This window comes from Spermophilus citellus (genome assembly GCF_964194105.1).
Source record: "Spermophilus citellus genome assembly, contig: SCAFFOLD_240, whole genome shotgun sequence".
NCBI lineage: Eukaryota > Metazoa > Chordata > Mammalia > Rodentia > Sciuridae > Spermophilus > Spermophilus citellus.
The window spans coordinates 131233-137992 of record NW_027672781.1 but is presented as its reverse complement, the minus strand read 5'-3'; positions in this window follow the sequence as shown (position 1 = coordinate 137992).

Genomic DNA, 6760 nt, shown 5'->3' with positions numbered 1-6760 from the left:
GGCAATAAGCATTCCATGCTTACTTTCTACAGTTACTTTTGGCCCTCTGGAACAGTATGTCCAGACCAGCTCAAAACAACTTGGCAGGTTAAGAGCCTCTTGTTCAGGGGTTCATGCTATGACTTCCTGGTCTGGGTAACCTGTCTGACTCACCCCACTTAGAGTGGAATGCAGAAGGGGATTCCCAGGAAAAAACACAAGCAACTTCTGGAAGAAGAGAAAATGGACACTGGAGACAAATAGCACATCAGACTATCTTCTGAACTTCAGGGAAGCCATTGTCTATACTGTGGAGCTGAGAAGTCTATGTTAGTTCATAACTCTGTCCAAGCGCTCAGGGCTCAGGACATCCCCACTTCATAGATGAGGAGACCAGAGCTCAGAGGGAATTAAACTTACTGTCAAGGTCTTCAGAATCAATTTGGAAAATTAGAGCTACCAGGTAATACCAGAACATAAAGAACTTCTATGCTCCTACTCTGCATGAAGTTTTCCATTTCTGCAATTTCCTCTGCATTCTAAGAGCAAGGCTAAGGAAGTAGCAGCTCCTCTAAACCAGGATGCCAGGTTATCCTACTCCAAATGTGGCCAAGTCTCCACACCTCAACCTCTGGCTCTAGGTTCTGGCCACTGCAACCTTATTTCTGAACACATACATTTATAGGTGTATAAATTTATTCAGGGGCCTTGGTTTCTTCAAGGACTATTTTTACTGAACATTTTATCATGTTATAACTCCCATTTACCTTTAGTGTGATTTTTGCTTTAAGTTCCCTGGGAAGAAGTCACAGGTTTGCACGGTGTATCCAGGAAGCCAGGCAGTGCTAGGTCATGCACCACTTTTCCCACTTTTCTTCTGCCTACCTGCTGAACAAATGTTTGTCTTAGACCAATTTTCAGGGGAAGACACACAGGCCACCAACCCCAAAATCAAGAAGGGATTTTGAGGGTAAGAACAAATGCCAGTCACTGTGAAGAGAAAAACGTCAGTCCTCGGGGACCTGGTCTAACTATCTTGCACAAACAATTCTGACTGAGCTGTATTTGATCAATATCCCCTGATTCCTTGCACAAGGTTTTCTTTTATTCAACTGAGATTATTTCTATGTCAAATGACATTGATCTTTTTTCTCTAAAGACAGGATGTGCAAACTTCTCATTCTAAAATTGTTTAGTCTCTGTGGAAGAGCCATGTACTCTTCATGACTTTTTCTCACCTAGGAGATGAATCACGTGAACTCCTAGAAGCTAATGATCCTATAGAAATAGAAATTTAAAAAAAAAAACTTGGAAAAACAAAAGGATCTAGAGATCCCTACCACACCTTGCCCTCATCCTGAAGACTCTAAGACTTTTCATCCTGTGGATGGCGAAGGCTTTATGTGACTGCATAAACCAGAAGGCTGCAAACGGTACATTTTCTCTGTCTCAGAAAGCAATATGAAGTCATTGCGTCTTCAAGAAGGCAGGTTGTGGCTTGAACTCTTTCTCTCACAGTTGGCCACTCAGCTCCCTTCTGCTCAGCCCTGTTTCACAACTGGGTTTCAGTCTGGCTCCTCTCTCAGTGATGGTAAGGGTCATCCTTAGGGGGTCAATGCATCCCACCTGTTCAAACTCCGTACAGCTACACATAAATACAGCTGAGTACGGGTGAGAGACACAAAGATTCTAAGGAGCAGAGGTCCAAAGAATTTAAGGACAGTTATTCTCCCAAAAACCTAGAATTCCAAGAAGTGTGGTCTTGTTGAAAAAGGATGGGAGAGAAGAGAAATCATTCCCCAACCAAGAATACTTCCTCTACTCTCACTTCTTGTTTTATTATTTGGGGTAAGATGTTTATATTTTACAGATTAGTTTTAGAATAGCTAAAAACTATAAGGAACCCAATCATCCAAGATATCAATATGTCTGGGTATCTATGGTGCAACTATTCTACAAGCTTTTATGCAGACCTAAGAATGATGGTTTTAAAATATGAATGGTTTCATTTAGATAATGTTCATATGTAAAAAAAATAGTTAATTGCATGTGTGATGAGGTTACTACTATACTAATTGATGCTGCATTTCTTGAGCAAAATGTTTCAACCATAGTGGTCCTAGTGAACTTCTGGGCTACTGCATACAAATATAGAAATATATGACCAAAGTATAATCCCTGTTTCCAGTCAGTGCCTCAGAGTAGCCTGGGACACCAAACTCTGGCCTGCATGCCCTACATAGCTGTCCCTAAGAATTTATGCTAGGAAGCTTATCCAGATGCCAAACCTGTCCTGTTTCACTGTATTTTGCAGAGTGCACGTGGTCTTGAGGATTTTTTTTTTTAAATTAAGGCTTGGAATGGACATTCTTATGAGAATGAATGTGTCAGTGTTGATTGGGTGTTGAGCCCTGACCCTGACCTCAGGAGGTTTACAATTCAGGATGACAATTCACAGATTAACCCTTTACATCTTGCTCCTTCTCTAGTATTGTAAGAGAACTCAAGGTCACTAGTACCTGCAAAGTGCCACAGCCACAGTTCTTTGTGTCTGTTTCTCTGCCTCTCTACTTGCTGCCCACCTTTCTCAGCAGGATCCCACAGAGAGTTCCTTCATCAGCACTGTGTAAGGCTATATTTTGGCATGCTGCTTGTTAACACTGGGATGAAAATAGAGCTGTGATCCCCTTCCTTGTTGGGGCTGCTACCTGTACTGACCAAAAAATACTAGAGGAGTGTGGGTCTTGTCTGACATGACCCAAGATTCTGTACCACCATTAAGCTCAGCTCCTAGACCAATGTGCCCCAAAGGGGTGGCTGCATTAATTTAACCTTGAAAATCCATGAGGATATTTACATCATTTTGTAACTTCCAGAGATACATGGAACACCATAGCTGGGAGCATCTTGGGTACATTTGTACCAGTCTCAGCTTGACTTAGCTAAGGAACTCGTCTTTGGAGAAATGGCCCGTTCCTCTCCTCAAGATCTGAGGACCAGGTCTGGTTTCGATTCATCTACACTTCATTGATAAAGGTGTAATTTTTGGCCCCAATACGTTTCATTTCCTTCTTACTCCCTCCTCTTTTCCCTCTTCCTACTCTATATTCATTTTTTCATAATCATGGTTATGACAACAGTGTACAAGTCATTCTTGGATTCATAGTCATGTGTCTTAATCTTCCCAGTCAATCCTTCAAGTGAAATCTTGTCCCCACTTCATAAATAAAGCAAAATTAGTCCCCAAAATGCCATAGATGCTCTTACTGAGAAGCAAAAGTCAAAAACACTGAGAAGGCAACATCTCTAGCAATTAGAGAAATGCAAATTAAACTACACTGAGATACCATCTCATTCCAATTATAATGCCAATTATCAGGAATATAAGTAATATAAGTAAAAGCAAATTTTGATGAGGATGTGGGAAAATAGGAAACACTCAAACATTGTGGTGAGACTACACATTTGTGTAACCTCTCTGAAACGCAGTGTGGAGATTTTAACCCCCCTTTTGAACAAATTATCACATTCTTCATTATATATATATATATATATATATATATATATATATATATATATATATATATATGACTTGATATCAGCATAATACAGTGAAACAGTCACATCAATGTTTATAGCAACACAATTCACAAGAGTTGATTTATGGAACCAAGCTAGATTCCCATCAACTGATAAATGGATAGAGAAATTGTTGTATATATAAACAATAATATATTCTTCAGACATAAAGAAGAATGACTCTATGATATTTCCCAGTAATTAAATGAATATGGAGACTCTCATTCTAAGTGAAAAAAGCAAATCCCCAAAAAACCATAGGTGGAATGTTTTTGCTGATATATGGAGGCTAAACCACAATAAATGAGAGAGGAAAAGGGGAGAAGTTCAGTAGATTATCCAAAGAAACCTTCAAGAAAGGTAGAATAGATTGGAATATTAAGGACAGTAGAGTGAATCTAAAATAAGTTAGGTTGTATGCATATGAAAATATATAAATGAATTCCACCATCATGTCCACCCACAATAATAAAATTCATAATTAGGGTAATTATGAATTATTGTTTTAATGGGACAAAATATCACTATTTATTTTTCTGGTGCTGAGGATCAAACCAAGAGCTTTACATGTGAGGCAAGCACTTTACCAATGTGCTATATCCCCAGCTGCAAATAATTATGAATTATAAATAATAATTTCTATGCTTGTATAATTTTATCAAAATGGATTCTATGTCATGTATACTTAAGGATACCAACTAAAATCTGCTAAATTGAAAAATAGTGAATAGGAACATGAAACAAAATTGATACCATCATAGCCTGATGATTAAATGTCTTTAGGTTCATTTCAGAATTTTCTGAATCTCTCCTTATGTGGAGTCTGCCAAAAATATTCAGGCCTGAAAGAAAAGTAAAGTTCAGGATGCTGCAAAGAGGAGAAGAAGGGACTTCACCCCTGCTGCATTGATATACAGGTGAAGGGATCAAAATGAGAAGATAATCTCAAAGCATCTCACGTTTAACTAGGAAAGAGAGGAGCAGGGTGCTTGATTATATATTCATTTAATGGCACATACATGGAGATATGTATATAATTAGGAAAATCTGGAATTAGTTTTCCTGGATTTACAATGAAAGCCAAATATTTTTTTTCCTTGAAGAGAGAGACCCTTGACCCTATTATAATAATAAGTCTTGTCTGTATTATGTGACTTTTTGCACTCCTGATATTTGGGGAGCAAGATACAGAGCTCTCTTTTGAATCAGATCCAAACAAGCAGGCAAATGGGAGAAGTGTGTAATACTGTTTTTTGTTTGTTTGTTTGTTTGTAAAGTACAAAGTATCCAGCTGAAATTAAGGATGCACCCCTGGGCAGGGCCTTTTTGACTTTTGTAGGAAAGCATGTGAGAAGCCAGGTCCCAGGATTCAAGTGAGTTGCGGGACCCAGAAAGAATGCCCAGGTTTGCCTTGATCTGTGGAAAGCTGCCATCATGTGGCCACCACAGGTATTTCTCTCAAAAAATGTCTCACCAGTGAGCAAGGGAGCCCAGGGACAGCTGGATTTTACACATGTCTGTGCTCTCTGATGTCTCTTCTGTGCTGATCTTCTTATTCTGCCTCCAGATTAAACCAGTTAGAGAAAAATCAGGCTCTAATCCTGACATCCACGTCTAAGTCTACTGCAGGGCATCTGTCAAGCCTGCTGAAAGCCTTCACCAATGTGAGAAAAAGACAATGTGTTTATTTGGCACTGAATATTTCTTTTCTGTTTTTACTCTTTTTATTTTAGCTATCTGCCCCAGGTAGCCCATGTATCAATCAACTCCACTGGCCTTCCATTTCTTTTACAAGAGGTATTGAGAACTTTCCAAGAGACTGAAAAGCCATATTTATTTGTGTATTTTTAAACATATAAAAGGTAAAAAAGACAGCACTCCAAAGAATGCTTTGTGATAGTCTTTTTATAGGAAGTGGCCCAGGTAATGAAGCTTTGAAATCAACCTCAATTTTTTAGCATTAGAACTAAACAGAACTTAGAACCTTGGTAACCACGCACACACATTCCAGAATGGGTGCATTATTCAGCTCATTTAAAGGGGGATGCAGTAGATAAAAAGATGCTTTCATAATGTATTCAAAACTTCCAGGGTTCTAGGCACAAAAATATACAGAGCAAATTTGCATGTTGACTCAGCCTTCACACCAGGACTTGTAAGTATTTATCAGAAAGAATTTATGGGCAAAAGGGAGCAGTTCAGAGAAGACCAATCCAGGCAAGTCCTCATGGGATCACAGATGGAAAGTTTTTTGACCTTCCTCTTCTCTGTTTGTCTGTGGGGAAGGGCAGTAATTGAGAAGCACCTTCAAATGGAAGAATTAGGTTATATCAGGACATGAGTGGTACTGTGGATATTTAAATATTGGATTATAGTGTTTTTTTACTGAAATAACTATCCAAAGATCTTATTCTTTAATCCAATGTGTGGAGGTCTTATGCCTATATTCATTTATTTCTAATCTGTGTATACAATTTTTCAGTAGGAGTGTCATCTTTGGAAACAGCCAGTGTTAATTATAGTCCTACATATAAAACAAACTTATTGCCAAGCTCATTGTAGACCATAAGAAAGCTACTTGGTAATTCTGTCTTCTGGGGAAAGAGCAAGTGCACCAGGAAACTCACAATGGTATCTGTGGTTTGAGGTTAGCTAAGCCTTCTGAAGAATTGTCTCCTCAGGAGAAAAAAAAAAAAAACCTGGAGATGGCCAGAATATGCAGAACAAATACCCAAGATGGGGAATCTTGGAGGTAAATGGAGGTAAATGTAAAAAGGAGGTAAATGTAGTCCATATTGTTTTATGACTGTGCCATACCATAAAACAATTCTCTATAGCCCCATTCAGTAAGAAGCTATGTCTTTTAATGCCTTCAGAATAATCTAGTAAGAATTTTTTTCAGCAGGTATACCTTTCAATGCTGTTGGAATGTGATTTGATCCAATTTTACATTCATTCAGCCAGATATGCTATGCATAGCAGATATGCTATACATACCTGCCTGCTGATATGTATAGCAAATATAAAGTACTGGTGCACTGAATGAATAAAAAGATGTGAAGGAAAGTCAGGTACTATCTGTAAACTTCATCAGAAATAGAAAAACTAAAAGAGTAACCAACCTCAAGACAAAAAGCGTTTAGATCAGAAAAATATCCTGAAGGAGAAAATGATATTTAGAAAAAATGAGAATAAGTTGTAT